Source organism: Nyctereutes procyonoides, unplaced genomic scaffold, assembly GCF_905146905.1.
Source record: "Nyctereutes procyonoides isolate TBG_1078 unplaced genomic scaffold, NYPRO_anot_genome, whole genome shotgun sequence".
NCBI classification, from domain to species: domain Eukaryota; kingdom Metazoa; phylum Chordata; class Mammalia; order Carnivora; family Canidae; genus Nyctereutes; species Nyctereutes procyonoides.
In genome coordinates this window covers 8,122,143-8,143,453 of record NW_026575020.1, presented here as the reverse complement: position 1 = coordinate 8,143,453, position 21,311 = coordinate 8,122,143, and the positions used below count along the sequence as shown (strand labels likewise).

Here is a 21,311-nt window from a genome sequence, read left to right as displayed (position 1 = left end):
GACTCTTCCCCAGCAGCACTTCATCTGGGAAGTCTTTCCTGATGCTCTGCTCCCTGAGCTTGGGTCAGGAGTTTCCTCTCCAGAGTTCCCACCCAGGGGCTGCCCTGGCCTGGAGCTCCCCCACACTCGGCACTCCCTGCATTGAGTGCATTGCATTGCACTTCACTCCTTGCTTCTGGAGGCTCTGCTGGGCCAGAGACTGTAACTGCCCACAGCGAGGCCTGGCACAGCCAGGATAGGTGCCCAGGAACTGCTTATTGGTAGAACATTCATCCCAGGGAGACTGACAGGGCAAGAAGGAAGAAGGCAGAAGGCCCCTCCAGGGCTGGGCAGTGAGGCAGTGGAGTGGGAGAGCTCCCAGGACCTGGGGGCAAGCAGGAGGCCTTGGTTGGGGTGCTGGCCCTGGGGTCCAAGGTGAGGCTGCCGTGGGCCTGTGGCACCTGACCTCCTCAGGAGGAACAAGAAGCAGCAGAGGCCTCCAGCTATAGGCCTCTGGCTCCCGGATGGGCCAAGGCTGCCCACCCTCACCCACCAGCATCTCCAGCAGCAGCCCACAGGCAGAACAAACTGGCCACACACAGATATGTCCAGTGTCTCATGCTTCATGGCCAGGCACAGGGGACTGTGGACAGTCCCAAGTGGAGATCTTCTCCGAGAATTACAAAAAAGTTCATAGGCCATTTTACTTCCTATCTCATACTGTGTCCTTGTATGTTTTAATATGAAAATAATGCTTTAAATCACTTACCATTGGGGGGAAAAATGGACACTCTGGGGAGATGAGGCAAATGATCAGGGCTGAGCTGTTCTTGCCCTCTTCGTGGGTTTGGCAAAAGTGCAGACTGGGAGCCCCGGCCCAGGTCCTAGGCCCTGCTCCACACACACTGGGCACGGCTGCGGCGTCCACAGAATGGGCGGTGGGCCGGGAAGGCATTGGCTGAAGACCGTGGCCACCATTTAGTGGAGCCGTGGGTGTGAAGACCTAGTGATTCACACATGGAACCTTAGGTGCCAGGCTGGGTGTCTAGGGACCAGGGACTGCAGAAGCAGAAGGGAGCATCTAGGCCTGTGCCCCCCCCCCCCCCGCAGCTTCCTGGGAGCAGGCTGGGGGTTGGGGGTCCAGGCAGCAGCCGTCCCCTCGCAGGCTAGAGGAAAGGGTGAGCTCACCCTCTGGCCTGTGCAGAAGCAAGCGGGTAGGAGAATAATTAAAATGCCAGAGGTTAGGAGGTGAAGTTACAATGGAAAGAATGAAGCCCAGCGCTGCCGCCACTCGCTGCCGGCTGCTCTCCCACCCCGTCCCTCTGCCAAGCCCACATTTGATTTTTATTTCGGGAGCCGCCAGCGCAGCACTTGGGAGGGAGCAGAGAAACCTCACTCCTGCTGGCCCTGCCACGTCTGGAGCTGGGGCCCGTGCAGGGGAGGGGCTTCCCGGGCCCAGAGGAAGAGCCTAAAGGGCCCTCACCCTCTCACCTGGGCACTCAGGGGACCCCCGGAACCAGGCAGGGGGCAGGGCAGCAAGAGGGGCCAGAGTGGGATTGGGAGGCAAGGAGTAGAGATACAGAAAGAGTGGAGGATATTCCTCACCCAGAAAGAGGGAAGACCCCTTGCTTCACTCATCTGAGGCTGAGGGAGAGAAAAATCATCCAGCCTCTAGCCTGCCCCTTTGTTTCAACTTTTGCCCTCCCCACAACTCCGGGGGACATCCAGTCCGTTGATAGGTACACATATATGTGCAAGGGCTCTCACTCCCATCTTGTTCCTCATGACTTGCTGTGTGATCCTGGGGAAGTTACTATCCCTCTCTGGACCTCAGTTTCATCTGCGAAATGGGAGAGTAGGTAAGATAAGCAGGTTCAAACAGGGCTCCGCGGTGGTGTCCAGAGGCCTGGGTGCCGTCTCCCATAGGCTGTCTGCTCCCCGGCACATCTCTTATCTGCCCCGTCCAAGGACTGGAGAAGTGGGGGCAGCTGCTGGCCCATCCTTTGAAGAGCCCTGAGCCCCTTCTTCCTGTAGACGGGAACCTCGGGGGCCAACTCACATTTTCCTGCTCTCGGCTTTCTCTACCGCCCGTAATACACTCCAGATGGTTTCTCCATTCGAAAGCCGAGGCAGCAGATTCCAGAGGGAAAGTGGTTGGGCTCCTCTCTGGGCTCCTCTTTCCACCAGGCTGGAGAGGAGGCCTGGGTGAGGGACTGGGGTGGCTGGAAAAATGGAGTGGGGGTGGTGCTAACTCCACAAGAAGAGGGTGAGAGATCTCCCCAGGCTCCTCTCTGCCACATAAGGTGCTGGGGTCCGTGGGAGAGATGGCAGGGCCATTGGGGGGCAGGGGCATGGCCCAAAGCACCTTGTGCCTTCCGCAGGTTCTCTCCCCAGTGGGACAGCCCACTAAGAGCTGTTCGGGGGACTCTAGGCCCTGGGGAGGAAGGTTTTCCAGTGTTTCCAGTGCTGGGGAAAGAACACCATCCAATGAGCCAGACATAACTGGTTTCAAATCCTGACTCTGCCACTTAGAGGCTCTGCAAACCTTGACTTCCTAGAGCCTCGATTTACCCTCCTGTAAAATGAGGATGCTTATGCTGCTTGAGATGGTCATGAAGGTGACATGGATAATGGACAGAAAGTCTTCCTGTGCCTCCAGGTGTCCAGAAATGCCCAGTGACTGCCTGGGAGACCCTCTGAGCACACAGCTTGTCTCCCCATTAGGAAAAAGCCCCAGCCCAGCCTGACTCAGCTCCCTCTTGTTGCAGCTTCTCAGTGGTTCCTTCTAAGACATCAAGGGGACTTTTTTTTTTTATTATTATAAATTAATTTTTATTGGTGTTCAATTTACCAACATACAGAATAACACCCAGTGCTCATCCCGTCAAGTGTCCCCCTCCGTGCCCGTCACCCATTCACCCCCACCCCCCGCCCTCCTCCCCTTCCACCACCGAGATATCAGAAAGGGACACAGAACATAAAGACTTCTAACTCTGGGAAATGAATCAAGGGGACTTTAAGTGACTCTTCGGAGGCTATTTAGGAGATAAGCTTGGGGATGGGTGCTATAGGCCTGAGGCTGAACCCCAGCCAGCGTTGGCCTCCTCCCAGGCCCCGCCCCCTTTGCCTCAGCCCTGCAGGACCTAAGCCTGGGCCTGGAGAGCCACGTAGAAGCAGAGGGGACTGGGGGGGGGGGGGGGCGGGCAGTCTCTCCCAGCCAGGCCCCGCCTGCCCCTCAACTTCCCCGCCAGGACAGCCTCCCAGCCACGCTCTCTAGCCTTCTCTCCGCCTCTGCTGTACCAGGGGAGAGCTTCGATTTTTCCACCACAAGAGCCAAGAGCAAAATGGGAAACAAATCCAGCCTGGGGCTGCTGGTCCTCCTGCCTGACCCATAGGGTGTGAAGGGAGGGGGAGAGAAAGCCCCCAACCCCTTCTCTACCTGTACTTCCTCCCCCCCCCATCCAGGACATTGGCTTACTCCAGGATCCCAGGGGTCACAGGCCTAACTGGGGAGAGGAGGGGACTGGAGGGGAGCCCCGGGGGAGGGACCCTCACTTCCCCACACCGGCCTTGAGGCAGAAAGCCAAGGGCTCACACTCTGGCTTCTTCCCTCCCCCAGCCCTGGAAAAGCCTGAGAAAAGTAGCCACCTTGCCACTTCCCACTCTAAGGTTCTGTGCTGGGACCATTATCAGAGGGGAAGGGACAGCTACCTCTCTCAGGTGCTCCCGGTCTAGACAGAGAGATGGGACCTCCAAGCCCCCTTCCAATTAATAACCTCCTCCAAGTCCTTCCCTTCCTTGTATTCCTTCCTGCCACCAAGCTTCCCTCCTTCAATGACACCCCCTCACTGAGTCGCCCACCCACCCCATGCATCCAGCTCTCTCTCCCTCCTTCCCCCACCCTGGGCTACCCTTCTCTGCAGTGAGCTCACCTCAGCTACGGCAGGAAGTAGCAGCCGCACAGAGATGAACAGAGATGAGTGCAGTGTCCCCGCCAAAGGCCGGTAGACCTGGCAGGCCTGAGCGTTTCCTCTCCTCACCCTATGAGGTGGTACCCTCCCCTGGCCAAAGCCTGCCTCCCCAGGCTCAGGGCCCCACACTCCTGCCCCAGCTTCCCTCCCTGGCTCTCCGGGTGCTGCCCACATCTCCCACTGGACAGGCCTCCTTTCTGTCCGCCCACAGACACGGGCTAGTGTCTCTCACCACGCTGCGCTCCTGAAGCCCCACATAGCCTTCCTGGTCCTCCTTCCCTCCCAGCACACTTCTTATAAGGGCTGTCTCAGTGGCCAGTGAGCTCATGCCTCAACCTGCTCCAATCTGGCTTACCCTTGGGACCCTGGAAGGGACTCAGTCTGCAGAAGGAACTGAAGTTTTCTGTGGAAGAAGATGACATCAACTGGAGCCTCTACAACCTGTCACACGCAACGTCCACCTTACAATAAAAACTTGTCAGTCAGCTGTCTTTCTCCTCCTCCTTTTCCTCCTCCTCCTTCTCCTTCTTCTTGCCCTCCTCTTTCTTTTCCTCTTCCCTTTGGTTCCTTTTCCTTTAAGAACAGTTCATTCCAGAAGGTTTACGATAGGCCAAGCAAGGTAGATGTTCTTGGGGGTGAGAGGTGGGGAATGTCATGGTCCAGCAAAGGTTTTGGAGCTCAAGTGAAGTAAGGAGGGCTTCTCTGCTTGGGGGTACAGCCAGAGCAGGGCAGACAGTGGTGGGGGTGGAGGGAGGGTGAAGAGAAAGAAAGAAGAGAGTCAAAGCTCAATCATACAAACAGATGGCCTCACCCAAATTTCAGAGCTCAAGCAGAAAAAGGAGGGCATCCAAAGAGGAAGGCAACCTGGTGTGAAATATCAAAGCCCAAACAAGATAAGGAAGATATTCACGTGGGGGCCAGCTTGGTGAGGGAGATGGGTAAAGGGTCGTTTGACCAAGGTAGTGGCCAAGCACCAGGAAATGGAGTCTACAGGGGATGAGGGGATGCTTGAAAAGGGGGTGGGGGCAGGGCATCCAAAGCATATGGGAGGTCAGAGCCTGTTGAGGTGTGAAAAGCATGTCCATGTAGGGGAAGAGGTTGTGGTGGTGGCCTGAGGCAGAATGTTGGAGCCCAGGAACGCTGAAGAGAGGTCTGCATAGGGAGCAGTCACAATGGGCCATTGGTTATCCATAGTGGGACCAAACCAGTAAGTGAATATGTTGAGGGAATGAGCCATTTTTCTCAATGTTGTCAAAGGATGTTACAAATATGGGAAGGAAGAAAACTAGAATGTCACTACAGTGTTGGGTTGGGATTAGAGGTATTGGTGAGAACTCGCGATTTTCAGAATAAATATATATAGAAATAAATGTTGATGTAAGTGTGTATACAGGTGTTTATATCGTGTGTGTCAATGCATGTACATTTATGTATACACATGCATATGTTTCCTAGCTTAACCCACTGAGGGTTTGGAAGCAGTGGCGTCTTGATAACAGTGAGCATAGCTAGCACCCAAGTCTTGATTTCTTTCTTTTTTATAAATTGAAGTGTAGCTGACAAAGTTAACATTAGTTTCAGGCGTATAACGCAGTGATTCGACAACTCTATAGGTTATGCTATGCTAAAGTCTTGATTTCTAAATACCGTTGTCCACCAGAAGAAACCAGGACTCCTTGCAGGAAATGGCTGATTACAGGGCTGGGGCAGGGAAAGTACAAGACAAGCCTGAATCATCTTGTGCCAGAAAATAAAGAAGTACTCGAAAATGATTAAATAGAGTTACCATATGACCTCGTAATTCCGTTTCTAAGCATACCCAAGAGAAATAAAAACACATGTCCACACAAAGACTTGTGCGGGAATGTTTATAGCAACATTGTTCACAAAACTCAAAAGATGGAAATGACTCAAATGCCCATCAGCTGATGAAAACAAAGCATGGTATATCTGTACAATGGAGTATTATTCAGCCATAAAGAGGACTGAAATAATTATACATGTTACATCTGGGATGAGCTTTGACAATATTATGCTAAGTGAAAAAAGCCAATTATAAAACACCACATATTATACGATTCCATTCAGAATAGGGAGATGTATAGAGCAGAAAGTAGATTAGTGGTTGCCTAGGGCTAAAGTGGGGACAGGAGGATACAAGGATGCTAGCTAAAGATTACAAGGTTTACTTTTGAGACAATGAAACTGTTCTAAAATTGACTGTGGTGATGGCGGCACAGATCTGTGAATGCACTAAAAACCACTGAATTGTACACTTTAAATGGGTGAATTGTATGGTATGTGAATTATACTCAATAAAGCCCTTCTAAAAATAAGTACTCAAAGAATGATGGAGACATGTCAAAACAATATGGAAGCCAGCTGGAAAGGATTTCCACTGGCTAGATCTGGTTCTTTTGAGTATCAAAATAATTAATGATATTAATAGATTCTAATATTTTGAATAAAATAGGATCTATGACTCCATACTGATATAAATAAATGAGTACATGGAAAGTCTGTTGAAGAATGGGATATTTACAAATTCCCAAAGTGCTTTCCTTCAAAGTATTTATCAATTGAAAGGGAAAAGGGTAATTTTACAGTAGAGAAGGCTGGCAGACACGAACTTAATCAAGTAGTCAAAGTGAACATCATGGTAATAGGACAAATAACAATCATGTACTACTCAATAGGATGCAATGAGAGAGACATGGTATCACTTCTGTGACATTCCTACATGATATGCTCAACTTTAATCTTAAGGAAACATTGGACAAATCCAAGTTGAGACTATCTACAAAATAATTGGCCTATAGTCTACAGGAATGTCATCAAAGTCGAGAATAGACTGAAACTCCATTTCATATTGAAGGAAGCTAAAGATATTTGAAAACCAAGTGTACCATGTGATTCTGTACTGGATCTTTTTACTACAAGGACATTACTGGGATCACTGGTGAAATGTGAATGAGAGGTGTGGGTTAGATCGTAGTAATGTTCAAGTGCTAATTTCCTGACTTTGGTGGTGGTATTGTGGTTATCCAGGAGGATGTCATCTTCATAGGAAACAGAAGTATTTGGGAGATGGTGGTAACTTACTCTCAGATAAGTCAGGAAAAGAGTTTTTTTAATTTTTATTTATTTATGATAGTCACACACACAGAGAGAGAGGTAGAGACACAGGCAGAGGGAGAAGCAGGCTCCATTCACCGGGAGCCCGGCGTGGGACTCGATCCCGGGTCTCCAGGATCACGCCCTGGGCCAAAGGCAGGTGCCAGACCGCTGCGCCACCCAGGGATCCCCTGGAAAAGAGTTTTTAAACTATATTTGGGACCATATAAGTTTGAGATTGCTTCAGATGAAGCAAATACTTTGTTGTTTTTTCAATTCTGAGCTCAGATCAAATGTTGAAACCTTCACAATTATAAAGATCAGTAGTAAAACCTTTTCATTATTGCTCAGAACTGATTATCATTTTTATACACATATCCCTCCATTCTCATTCATCCATCAGCAAGTCCTTAGCTATCCACTGTCACCTTTACACACACACACACACACACACACACACACACCCCAGACATAAGCCTTATTGTTTTAAATTATGTATTTGCTTCTCAGAACTACAGAGATCATACATTAGGTAGACTGGAAGGTCTTCTGATGCTCAAATTTGGCTATTTTCATTAAGACACACTTTGAAAAGAATATTATATTGTGTAAAAAAATAGATAAAAAGCTGTAGAGTTTCATAAAAGAATTGGGATTAATGAACAATAAAGAATCAAACAGAATCCCAGAATGGAAAAAATACAATAACTAAAATTATGAATTTATTACACAGATCTAAAGGCATCAGATGGAGCAGAAGAAACAAATAGTGAGCTTGAAGAGAGTTCAGTAGAAAATACCTAGATTGAAGCAAAAAGGTGGAGAACACAGAAAACAGCGCTGATGTTAGATGCAACACAATAAAAGTTCTAACATTTATTTCAGAAGTCCAAAAAAGAAAAGAGAGAAATAATAGGGTAGAAATAATATTACTGGCAAAAACATACTAGCCAAAAATACTCTATACTTGACATAAGAATCAAATCAAGTAAGGTAAGTACAATGAAACCATACTTAGGCACATTGTCGTTAACTTGCTAAAAATTAAAAACAGATAAATCTTAAGAGTCACATAACTTCAAAGAAACAACCCTAAGACTGACAAATTGAAATGAAACATACACAATCTAAATGTGTTTTGAGTATATTTTGAATAGATGGGATTAACAGCATATTAGACATTGCAGAAGAGGTCAGTAGACTTGAAGCCATATGATGACATAATCAGCGGAATGTTTCTGAAAGGAAGCACAGAGAGAAAAAAAAAGCACACTGAAAACATAAGAGAACCGGTGACCTACGAGAGGGATCAAGTGCTCTAACATACTTGTAGTGGAAACCATGAAAGAGAGGGGAAATGGAAAAATAGTGACCCCAAATTTTCCAAATTTGCAAAAACTAGAAACCCAAAGATCCAAGAATCTCAGCACTCACAAGAAAATGATAGCGCGGTCTGTTATGATCAAAGTGCTAAAAGTCTGTGACAATGATAAAATCTTAAAAGAAGCTAGAAAAGAGACATTATGTACAGAGAGACAAAGATAAAATGATCACAGCTTTGTTGTCAGAGACTACACAAGCCAAAAGACAATAGAATACAATTTTTTTAAGTTGTGAGTAAAAAAGTTACCATCAACCTAGATCTCTAAGCTTAGTGAAAATATTTTAAAAAGGAAGGTGAAATAAAATTTTCCACACACACAAAAGTGAAGAAATTTGTCATTTGTCAGCCTGCACTATAACTAATGTTAAGGTTTTTCAGGCAGAAGGAATATGATGCCAGATGAAAATTTGGATCTACACAAAGGAATGAGTAGAACCTGAAATGGAAAATAAGTGGTTAAATATAAAATATATTTTTCTCACTTAAAAATTTGTTTAATAGACAATTGACATTTTATTTTATTTTAAAGATTTATTTATTTATTCATGAGAGACACAGAGAGGGGGGCAAAGGGAGAAGCAGGCTCCCAAAGGAGTCTGATGCGGAACCCCATCCAGGACCCCTGGATCATGACCTGAGCCAAAGGCTGAAGCTTAACCACTGAGCCACCCAGGTGCCCTGAAAATTGATTATTTAAATAAAAAAGAATAACATTTATTGTAGGGCTTGCAACATGTAGAATGAAATGTATAACAATGGCTCCAAGTACCAGAGGGGGAAATGGGACTACACTAAGTTTCTAACTTTTACACAAAGTGATATAGTGTTAATTGGAGGAAAACTGCCATAAATTGGCAGATCCATATTGTAAACCTTAGATAAAGTGTTGGCAAAATTTCCTTGTAAAGGGCCAAATAGTGAATATCTTAGATGTCAAAGGACATACAGTCTCTGTTGCAACTAATCAAATCTACTGTTGTAATATAAAAGCAACCATAGAGAATATGTAAATGAGTTAGCATAGCTGTATTCCAATAAAACTTTACTTGTGGATTCTAAAATCTGAATTTCAAACTGTTTTTATAAATCATAAAATATTATTCTTCTTTTGAATTTTTCAATCTTTGAAAAGTGTAAAAACTATTCTTAACAAATCACCCAGGCAGAAGAACCCCAGATAATTTATGTAGATACTGTGTTCTCAAGGTAAGCATAAGCACTCCTAACATGTAGGCTGGCATGGTGACTTCCCTCCAAACAGAACAGTATGGAAAGGGATGAAAGGGTAACTTTAGAGAAATCTAATAAACACTACCTCAACCAGATGATCAAGATCCATATAAACAATGATAAGTCATGTTAATAGTATGTACTCTAGATGTGATTAAAATGACACTTCACCTGTGTGCTCTTCCTTAAAAAAAAAAACGGAACCCTATTCAAAGCATGAGAAAAATATCAGACAAGTCCAAATAAAGGGATATTATATAGAGTATCTGACCAATACTCTTCAGTATTGTCCAAGTCATAAAAAATGAATGACTGAAAAAGAAGAAAGAGAAAGAAAGGAGAGAAAAAAGAAAAAGGAAAGTCCAAGAAACTGTCACCACCAGAGAAGCCTGAGAAAATATGATGATTAGATATAGTGTGGCATCTTGGATTGGATCCTGGAATGACAAAAAGACATTAGGTAAAAACTAAGGTAATCTCTCAAGTAATCATTGATGGTTGAGTGGATAAACAAAATATGGAGTATATGTACAATAGGATATAAGTCAAGCATAAAGAGAAAGGAAATTCTGACCCATGTTACAGTGTGGATAAACCTTGAGAACATTAGGCTAAATGAAATAAACCAGTCATGGAAAGATAGATACTATGTGATTCCACTTATATAAGGTATAGTGAACAGTTAAATTCATTAAAATCAAAAGTAAAATGGTGATTGCAAGGGGATGGAAAAAAGAAAAATGGGAAGATGTTGTTTAATGGGTATAGAGTTTCAGTTTTGCAAGATGAAAAGACTTCTGGAGATTGCCAATAATGTGAATATACTAACAAATCACTAATACTACTGAACTGAACACTTAAGAATAGCTAAGATGGTAATGTGTTTGTTATGTGTATTTTATCACAATTTTTAAAAACTAAGAAAATCTGAATAAAGTTTGGAACTGAGTTAATAATAATGTATCAGTATTGGTTCATTACTTTTCACAAATGGACCATAGTATAAGGTAAGATGCTAATAATAAAGACGACTGAGCACAGGATATATGCAAACTCCATACTTTCTTCACAATTTTTAAAAAAAAAATTTTTTTGATTTTTATTTATTTATGATAGTCACATGAGAGAGAGAGAGAGAGAGAGAGGGGCAGAGACATAGGCAGAGGGAGAAGCAGGCTCCATGCACCGGGAGCCCGACGTGGGATTCGATCCCGGGTCTCCAGGATCGCGCCCTGGGCCAAAGGCAGGCGCTAAACCACTGCGCCACCCAGGGATCCCTCTTCACAATTTTCTACACATCTAAAACTGTTCTACAAAATAAAGTTTGTTATTAAAAAAATTCATATTTCATGGTCCATATGCTGACCCTACTCTATAACAACCACTACAAATATTTAAAAGCAACATAGATATTAAGACATTAGTAAAGATCAAAGGAATATTTTAAAATAATCACTATTTTAAAAGGCAAGAAAACAGGAGAAAAGAAATAAAGAATACATGGGACTCATAGAAAACAAATAATAATAGATGGAACTAGAGGGTATTTTGCTGAGCAAAGTAAGTCGATCAAAGAAAGACAATTATATGATTTCACTCATTTGTGGAATTTAAGAAACAAAACAGAGAATCATAGGGGAAGGGAAGTAAAAATAAAAATAAGATGGAATCAGAGAGAGAGACAAACCATAGAGACTCTTAACCATAGGAAACAAACAGGGTCACTGGAGGGGGCTGGACGTGGATGGGGAGATAGAATAACTGGGTGATGGGCATTAAAGGGGGCACATGATATAACAAGCACTGGGTGTTATATGCAATTGATGAATCACTGAACTCTATCTATGAAACTAATAATACACTATATGTTAATTTAATTTAAATAAAATCTAAAAAAAAAAGAAAGAAAATAAATAACAAGATGGTAGATTTAGGCCCAACCATACTGATCATTACATCACCGTGAATGATCTAAATATTCCAAGACAAATTATCAGGTTGGATCTTTAAAAATCAAGCCCCAACTATATGCTATCATTAAGACTGACATCTAATATTTCCACAGATGGTGGAAATGAGAAAACAATAAAATGACATATGTGAGGCACCATAAAATAACTGAAAAGAAGTGAAAATATCTTTAAAAGATAAAGGTGAGTCCCATCTGGCATGTGAGAAGCTTGGAAGTCATAATCCCATCCTAAAAAACAACTAAAAAGCTGACTAAACTGGAAAAAAAAAAAAAACAGCTCTTCTCAAATCTATGACAGGAAAAAAAAAAAAAAACAAATCTATGACAGGGCAAACTCTTTACCCCAGTATTAGAGAGACAGATATGCAGATACAAAGAATCACAACTTACCTGAGCAGAAATCTGTGCAGGGAGCAGTGCCACAGTAGAAAAACCTGAGCTATTACTGGTGAATTTAGGGAGGCTCAGTGTGGAAAGTCTGAAAGTTAAAAATTTCAGATGGACCCAGGTATAGAGGAGCCCTAAACTTCTGTAAATTTTACTTCCCAGAGCTCCAAAGGGTTCTATCAGAGAAAACTCCCCTTATGTTTTCAGAAAGGAGAGGGGGAAAGAAATCATTGTGAAATATCTTGTGTACATGAAAAGGATGATAAAGGAATATGATGAAAAACTGTGCCCCCAAATCTGACAACCTAGATGAAATGGACCAATTTCTTGAAAGACACAATCTGCCAAAAATCACACAAGGAAAAATAAACAGTTTGAATGGGCCTATATCTGTTAAAGAACTTGAATCAATAACTCATAACTTTCACAAACAGAAAGTACCAGGCCCAGATGGTTTTCTGTTGAATTCTACCAAGAATTTAAGGAAGAAATTATACCCATTCTCTACAATCTCTTTCAGAAGATAGAAACAGAGGGATTACTTTCTCATTCTATGAAGCCAGCACTATCCTAACAGCAAAACCAGACAAAGACAATGCAAGAAAAGAAAACTAGAAACCAACATCTCTCATCTACATAGATGGAAAAATTCTCAAGAAAATATTATCAAATCAAATCCAACAATGTATAAAAAGAATTATACACTACATCCAAGTGAGATTTATCCCAAGTATGCAAGGCAGACTGGAAATTTGAGAATCAATTAATGTATTCCATAAGATCAATGAGCTAAAGGAAAAAAATCACAGAATCATCAATAGATGCAGAAAAAACACTAGACAAAATCCAACCCATTCAGGATAAAAACACTCTCAGTAAACTAGAAAGAGAGGGAAGCTTCTTCTCTTATCAACTGATAGAAAAGCAGAAGAAAAAAAAAAACAGTAAGCAGAGAATTTAAACCAAATATATAATATTTATGTGTGTGTGTAGCAAATAACTTCAGGATACATATTCTTTTCATGTGCATGGAACAAATTACCAAATTGACCTTATACTAGGTTACAAAGAAAGTCTTGGGAAAAATGTCAAAAAATAGAAATCATACAGAATATGGTATCAGACAATGATGAATTTGGGCTAGAAATCAGTATGATAACTTGAAATCTCCAAATGTTTCAACATTAAGCAATACACTTCTAAATAATCTATTACTCAAAGAAAAAATTATGTCTTGATATCAGAAAATATTTTAAATAAATTATTATTAAACACATTAAAATTTTGGGATGTAAAAAAATAAAATAAAATAAAATAAAATAAAATAAAATAAAATAAAATAAAATAAAATAAAATAAAATAAAATAAATAAGATTTTGGGATGTAACAAAAACAGTTCTTAGAGGGATATTTATGGACATGCTTACATACATTAGAAAAGAAGAAAGTCTGAAAAATCACTTAAAATAGCAAAACAAACTCCTTAGCAAAACAAACCTAATAAAATGAAAGGGAGAAATAATAAAGACCAAGAATATTAATAAAAGAAAGGGCACCAATTACCAACATCAGGAGAAAGGGGTCATAACTATAAATCTTACAGACAATTAAAATATTATGAGGATATATTAATGACTCTATGTCAACAAACTTGAAAATTTTGATGAAATGGACAAATTAACTGAAAAACATGACTTATCAAATCTTACAGAAGACAACATAAAGGATAGTCCTATATCTATTAGAAAAATTTGTCAGAAAAAAAAGAAAAATTTGTCAGTAATTAAACATTTTCCTACAATGAAAATTGCAAGTCCAGATGGCTTCACTGGTGGATTTTTCCAAATATTAAAGAAAGAAATTACACCAGTTTTACACAAACTCTTACAGAGGAGAGAGACAGAGAGAGAGAGAAAACTTCGTAACTTTGGATGAAAGTGACATAATCTTGATATTAAAACCCAACTAGGACATTACAAAAAAGGATAACTACAGAATAATATCTGTTAGAACTTGGATATAAGTTCTAAGCAAAATAATAACAATCAAATCCAGTGTTATATAAAGATGATAATGGATTATCCATTTCATGTAGGTTGTCAGATTTGTGGGCATATGTTTTCATCATATTCCTTTACCATCCTTTTAATGTACACAAGAAATTTGACTCCATTTCAGGAATGTGAGGTTGGCTTCACATTTGAAAACCAATTATGTAATTTACTACATTAAAAGTATAAGGAGTAAAGTCATATTTCAATAGATGTGAAAAATGCATTCAATAAAAAGTCAGCATTAACACATGAAAAAACTTCATGGCAAGCTAGGAATAAAAGGGAATTTTCTTAATCTGATAATATCAAGCAAAAAAAAAAAGCTATACAAATATCACACTTGATGGTAAGGTATTAGAAGTTGTCCTTTTGAGACTGGAACAAATGAGGATGTCTACCACCACCACTTCTATTTAGTTTTATGGGAAGCCCTAGCCATTGCAATAAGACAAGAAAAAAAAATCAGGTGTAAGATTTGAAAAGGAAAAAAAACAAAAACAAAAACCTGTGGTCATTTGTTGATGGCATGACTATGTATGTTGAGAATTTTTAAAAAATATTTTATTACTTATTCATGAGAAGCACAGAGAGAGGCATAGACACAGGCAGAGGGAGAAGCAGACTTTCTGTCAGGCGCCTGATGCAGGACTCGATCCCAGGACACTGGGATCATGACCTGAGCTAAAGGCAGATGTTCAACCACTGAGCCATCCAGGTGCCCCTATGTTGAGAATTTTAAAAAATCTATAAGTATGCCAGAAGAATGTATAAATTTAGCAAATTTACTAAAAACAAGATCAATACACAAAAACCAATTGTATATTTATAAGTTGACAATAAGCAATTAGAAAATGAAAAAAGAGTTCATTGCCAGCAGCATTTTTCTCTTTTAACCAACAGCATTTTTTAAATTAAAAAAACCTAGATACTTAGGAATAAAATCTGACAAAATATATTTATAATTCTATAGTGTGTTACTGAGAGGAAAAGAGACTATTTATGGGGATCCCTGGGTGGCGCAGCGGTTTAGCGCCTGCCTTTGGCCCGGGGCGCGATCCTGGAGTCCCGGGATCGAATCCCATGTCGGGCTCCCGGTGCATGGAGCCTGCTTTTCCCTCTGCCTGTGTCTCTGCCTCTCTGTCTCTCTCTGTGACTATCAGAAAAAAATAAAAAAAAAATAAAAATAAATTTAAAAAAGAGAGACTATTTATTTATTTATTTATTTATTTATTTATTATTTTAAGTAGGCTCCACACCCAGTGTGGAACCCAACATGGGGCTTGAATTTATGACCCTGAGATCAGGACCTGAGCTGATATCAAGAGTTGGATGCTTGGGGACCCCTGGGTGGCTCAGCGGTTGAGTGCCTGCCTTTGGCCCGGGGCGTGGTCCTGGAGTCCTGGGATCGAGTCCCACATCCGGTTCCCTGGATGGAGCCTGCTTCTCCCTCTGCCTGTGTCTCTGCCCCTCTCTCTCTCTCTCTCTCTCTCCCTCCCTCCCTCCCTCCCTCCCTCCCTCCGTCTCTCTCTCTCTCTCTCTCTGTGTATCTCTCATGAATAAATAAATAAAATCTTTAAAAAAAAAAGAGTTGGATGCTTAACAGACTAAACCACCCAGGCACCCCAAAAGAGACTTTTAAAAAAGAGATAGGGATATACTGTGTTCATAGATGGGTAGTGTCAATATTGTAAAGTGGTCAGTTCTTCCCCCAATCAGCCAGCAGATTCAATTCAACTTTAATAAAACCTAATACACTGCTGGTAACAATTAAAAATGGTGAAATCTCTTAGGAAAATAGTTGTTCAGTTTCTACAAAGGATAAATATAGTGTTACTATGTGATCCAGAAATTCCAATCCTAGGTATAGGACCAAGAGAAATTAAAATATGTTCACACAGGGACACCTGGGTGACTCAGTGGTTGAACATCTGCCTTTGGCTCAGGGCGTGATCCTGGGTCCAGGAATCAAGTCCTGCATCAGGCTCCCTGTGGGGAGCCTGCTTCTCTCTCTGCCTGTGTCTCTGCCTCTCTCTCTCTCTCTCTCTCTCTCTCTCTCATAAATAAATAAATCTTTAAAAAAATAGAAAAATAAAACATGTCCATGCAAAAACTTGCACATGAATGTTCATAGTGACATTATTCCTAAGAGCTCAAATATGGAAACAACCCAAATGACCATCAACTAATGAATAGATAAATAAAATTTGATACATCTGTACAATCAAATATTATTCAGCCATTAAAAAGAGTGAAATACTGACACATGCTACAACATGGATGAACTTTGTAAACATCACATTAAGCAAAAGAATCAAGTCATAAAAGACCACAGACTTAATGATCCCATTTATGTGAAATATCCAGAATAGGCAAATCTATAAAGACAGAAAATAAAATTAATGATTGCCTAAGGTTAGAGTGGGAAGTTGTGACTGTTAATGGGCATTGTGTTTTTCTTGAAGGGTGTCGAAAATGTTCTAAAATTTACTGTGTTAATGTTTGCACAACTCTGTGAACATACTAAAATCCACAGAATTATACATTTATTTGAGTGGATGATTTGTATGGCATGTGAATTAAGCCTCAAAGCTATTCATTTTTCAAAAACTCAAATATTTCTGAAGGGTTTTTTTGGTAGAAATTGTTAAGCTGATTCTAAAATTTATATGGAAATTCAAAAGGCAAAGGATAACAAAGATGGTCTTTTTTATCATTTTTAAAAATTTTTATTTATTTATTCATGAGAGACACAGAGAGAGAATGAGAGAGAGAGGCAGAGGGAGAAGCAGGCTCCATGCAGGGAGCCCGACATGGGACTTGATCCTGGGTCTCCAGGATCACGCCCTGGGCTGAAGGCGGCGCTAAACCGCTGAGCCGCCCGGGCTGCCCAACAAAGATGGTCTTAAAGAAGTATGAGGTTGAAGGACATAAACTAGCTGTTAGAAAGACTTATTACAAAGCTACAAAACTTAAAACAGTTAAAATTTATATTCAAATAGATTGATGAGAATACAATGGAGTGTCCAGAAACAGACCCACACTTACATGGTCCAATGATATGATGTGGGCAAAGAATGATCTTTTCAATAAATGGTACTGGATAAATTTACTATCCATTTGGGGAAGAAACCCCTTTGATTCCTACCTCAAACTATACAGAAAATTCATCCTAGGTATACCATTAATACAAATGTACAGGAAAATAGAAATATACTTTTGAAATTTGAAGGAAAACATTAGTTACCTAGAACTATACACCCAGTAAAATTACCAATTGTGTGTGAAGGTGGATTAAAGACAGTTTTAGATGTTCCAAGCTTCAGAAATTATATCCCCTTTGCACACCTTCTCTAGAACCTATTGGAGGATGTACTACTAAAAACGAGATAATAAAACAAGAAAGAGGAAGACATAGCTTTCAGGAAATGAGGGAATCAAATGAAGGAAAGAGGCAAAGGAAACCCTAAGGAGGATACTGGAAGGTTTCAGTATGAGAGCTGTTTATGGGGGCTAGAGAGCCATGGGATTGGGGTGGATCAACAGTCTGCAGGAGAGGTTGCATCAAGAAGAGGAAACTGACAAAATGTCTGATGTGTCAGAACGTCTTAACAGGGGATTTGGACAAACAGGGTTGAAATAGTGGTCATTACTTAGAAAACTAAATAAATATCAGCAGAAACAACAAAAAGATAATTGTTGATTCCAGAAGAAAAAGCAAAAGTGATCATAGTATACTATACAGCTCAGATGTGAATAATAATTACATAGTTGTAATAGGGTAAACACTGAAAACTGGCCTAACTCAAACTATCACATAACCATATTGGGAGATTTGGTGGGACTGGAAGTGTGATTAAATGTGGTAGAGGTAAGGAATTAAAAAAAATTAAATCCTTGTCTTCCATACTGGGAAGTCAAAAGAGAATGGTCACAAGTGAAAAATCAAGAATCGACAACAAAGGCTTGTTATTAAGAGATAAGGAGAATTTCTTTTAAAACAAAAAACAAAAACAAACAAACAAACAAAAAAAACAGCTAGGGAGCCTGGGTGGCTCAGCGGTTTAGCGCCGCCTTCAGTCCAGGGCATGATCCCAGAGACCTGGGATCGAGTCCTACATTGGGCTCCCTGCGTGGAGCCTGCTTCACCCTCTGCCTGTATCTCTGCCTCCCCCCACCCCTCTCTCTGTCTCTATGAATAAATAAATAAATCTTTTTTAAAAATCAGCTGATTGAATGGAAAATCATGACCTGGGGAAGCAAAAACTAAGTATGAAGGGATCAGGGACTGCTATTTTTCCTTACATGCCCTGTAAACTCTTTGCCTCTTAAACCATGTGCATATATATCCTTGGTAAAACTTAAAACTGCATCTAAAAAAAACCTAAATGTGAACAGTAAAAGAAAAAGAAAGCTTCTAGAAGAATACAGTGAAGTATAGCAAAAGAAAATAAACTCATTATTTTAGAATTAAGCAAAGAATTCTTTTTTTAAAAGAAGATTTTATTTATTTATTCATGAGAGATCCAGAGAGAAAGAGGCAGAGACACAAGCAGAGGGAGAAGCAGGCTCCATGCAGAGAGCCCGACGGGGGTCTCAATCCAGGGTCTCCAGGATCATGCCCTGGGCCAAAGGCAAGCACTAAACCGCTGAGCCACCCAGGCTGCCCAAGAATTCTTAACACAAGCAATTAACCATAAAGAAAATATTGTATTTTTATAAAATCAAAACTTCTGTTTATTAAAAAACATGATTGAGTGAAAAGGCAAGCCACAGAGTGAAAGATATTTTCAATATATTTATCTGACAAAGATCTTGTATCCAGAATATATTAAAATTATCCTATAAAATAAGAGAAAAAGATAGACAATTTGATTTTCTAATGGGAAAAAACAGCATACTTTTCATAAAAGAAGGAATATAAATAGCTAATATATATATATATGAAAAGGCATTCCACAGAGTTATCAGAGAAATTCAAATTAATACCACAATGAAATACCACTACACATTCACCAGAATGACTAAAATTTAAAAGACTGATAATACAAAGTCTTGGCAAAGATGTGCCCACTGGGAATCTCACACTGCTGGGAGAAGTGGAAATTTGTCCAATCACCTTACAAAAACCCTGGCAATAACTACCAAAGCTGAGCATATGCATTCATTATAACTCAACAGTTCCACTCTTGAGTACATGTCCAATAGAAGTGCACACATATATGAACCAAAAGGTCATTGCAAGTTTGATATTAGTCACATTACACCTAATGGTAAAAAAACTAGAAAAAAATCCAAATAGCCATCAGTAATGGAATGGGTAGATAAAAAGCGGTATATTCATTCAATGGATATTGAATGCCAAAGAACAATCTACTACTACACACAAAAACATGGACAAATCTCAAAAACATAGCATTGAATCAATGAAGTCAGTCACAAACAAAAGAATATGAAATGTGTTTCCATTTATATAAGGTTTAAAAATAAGCAAAATTATTCCATAGTGATAGAAGTTAGTTACCTTGGGGAAGACAATAATGGATGGTATATGAGGGAGACTTCTAAGTTGTTGGTAAAGTTCCACTTTGTAAAAGCTCATGAAGTATGTGCTTAAGATCTGTGCTATTTATTTATTTATTTATTTATTTAGAGAGGGTGCAAGGGAGTGAGGAAAGGATGGCCAGAGTGAGAGGGAGAGCAAAAGAGAATCTTAGGCAGGCTTTATGCTCAGTATGGATCCCCAATACAGGGCTCAGTCTCACAACCCTGAGATTATAACCTGAGCCAAAATCAAGAGCTGGATGCTTAACCAACTGAACTAACTACCCAGGCGCCCCAAGATTTGTGCACTTTAAAAAAAAATTTATTTGAGAGCAAGAGAGCACAAGCAGGGTGAAGGGGCAGAGGGAGAGGGAGAAGTAGACTCCCTGCTGAGCAGAAAGCCCTATGTGGGGCTTGATCCCAGGACCCTGGGATCGTGACCTGAGCCAAAGGCAGATGCTCAACTGACTGAGGCACCCAGGTGCCCCAGATTTGTGCACTTTAAAGTAAGTATGCTATACCTCAATTTTTAAAACTCCTCTTCTTGTCTTGTTCCTCTTCCATCTTTCCCTTATTTTCCTTCCCTTCCCTTCCTTTGCTTTCCCTTCTCTTTTCCTTTCTACCTGAACATTTAGCCCTAAAGTTATCAGGTAGGCCAGAGCAAGGTAGGTGTCAGTGGTCATGGTGGTGGAAACTACAGTGGTTGAGAGAAAGGGGTCAGAGGCAGAGCAGGGCAATGAGGGCATCCATGTCAGGGAGGGGCTGTCTGGCATGGATAGTCAGCCTGACAAGGGTGACAGTGATCCATGCACTGGAATGGCCTGGTTAAGGAGCCTGGTTAAGGAGGGGATCCCAGCATAGGGATGACCTGCCATGGGAAGCCACATCCACAGTATGTTTAAGAAGTATTCCATGCATACAGGGTGACGAGGTATGGGAATGTTAGACTGAGAAGGGTAAGGAGGGCATCCACAGAGGGAGGCAACTAAGTGTGAGGAGTCAGCCTACATGGCATCTATGCAGAGAGGTGGCCTGGAATGGGTAGCAGAGCCCAAGCAGAGAGCAGATGGAATCCACATGAGGAGAAAGTGGCAGCAGAGATGGACATTGGTTACAAATAGGGGAATAGATCTCAAAAGTAAATATATTAAAGAAAATTGGAGAAAGACATTACATGTAGGCAAAAGGAGAAAACTAGAATGAACCCTGTGGTTTGGGATTAGAATTGGAGGTGTCTGTATCAATCTATAGTTTTCGATGTATACAAATAGAAAAAAAATAAATACCAGTGTGACTATGTCTAGGTACATGTATTCCTTAGTTCTGTCCTTTCAGAAGATTTGGGAGCAGTGATATTCCAATAGCAATGAGCACTTAGCAGCACCTACATCTTGGTTTCTAAGTACCACTTTCCACTAAAAGGAACCAGAACTCTTTGGAGACACGGCTGGCTCCAGGCCTGGGGCAGGGAAAATACAAAATGAACCTGGAACATCTTGTGCCATAAAGTAAAGGAATTGGTCAAAGAATGATAGGGACTATATTAGTTTTAGGGTTGCCATAACAAAATACCAAAGATTAGGTGGCTTAAAAAACAGAAATTTATTTTCTCACTGTTCTGGAGGATAGAAGTCCAAGAGCAAGGTGTTGGCAGGTTTGGTTTCTCCTAAGGCATTTCT

The 21,311-nt window shown here is 41.1% G+C and overlaps 2 non-coding genes across 2 annotated transcripts; both read right to left on the bottom strand.

The window, feature by feature from the left end:
- Positions 1–7,343: 7,343 nt before the first annotated feature.
- On the bottom strand, positions 7,344–7,413 carry LOC129518366 (small nucleolar RNA U2-30). The gene has a single exon (XR_008666179.1). It is a non-coding gene; the product is annotated as a small nucleolar RNA U2-30 (small nucleolar RNA).
- A 155-nt stretch (positions 7,414–7,568) lies between these two features.
- On the bottom strand, positions 7,569–7,648 carry LOC129518388 (small nucleolar RNA U2-19). Its single transcript, XR_008666185.1, has one exon. It is a non-coding gene; the product is annotated as a small nucleolar RNA U2-19 (small nucleolar RNA).
- Positions 7,649–21,311: the final 13,663 nt, after the last annotated feature.